This window comes from Plasmopara halstedii (assembly GCF_900000015.1).
Source record: "Plasmopara halstedii genome assembly, contig: Scaffold_470, whole genome shotgun sequence".
Taxonomy (NCBI): domain Eukaryota; phylum Oomycota; class Peronosporomycetes; order Peronosporales; family Peronosporaceae; genus Plasmopara; species Plasmopara halstedii.
Window position 1 is genome coordinate 208,135 of NW_020187390.1, and position 411 is coordinate 208,545.

Consider the following 411-nt stretch of genomic DNA (forward strand, 5'->3'; position numbering starts at 1 on the left):
TCCATGGATTGATAGAAGGTCAAAGACCTTGAGCGCTACGCGCACGTTTACTGGTGGAGCTTTGGCGAGGCATGAACCCACCTCTGGTAGGAGACAAAAGCGCTATTGGCGAGAGCACTGGACCGAGACGGTGAACGTGCTGGACATTGGTATGTCCGAGTTGGTAGACACAACAGTGTATTTGACAGGAGTCCCGAGCGTAGCTCGCGGGCTGGTCGTGGAGTGGCACGTAACCCACTGAGCGCTGATCAAGTTTCGGAGCAGTCGCTGCATGTCATGCGTGACATGGTCGGCCAAGGGCCGAGGCATCGAGGGCGAAGTCTACCGTGATGCACGTGAAGTGGCACGTAAATCACTGAGCACTGCTCTCGTTGCGAAGCAGTCGCTGCATGCCATTGATGGTGTGGTCGG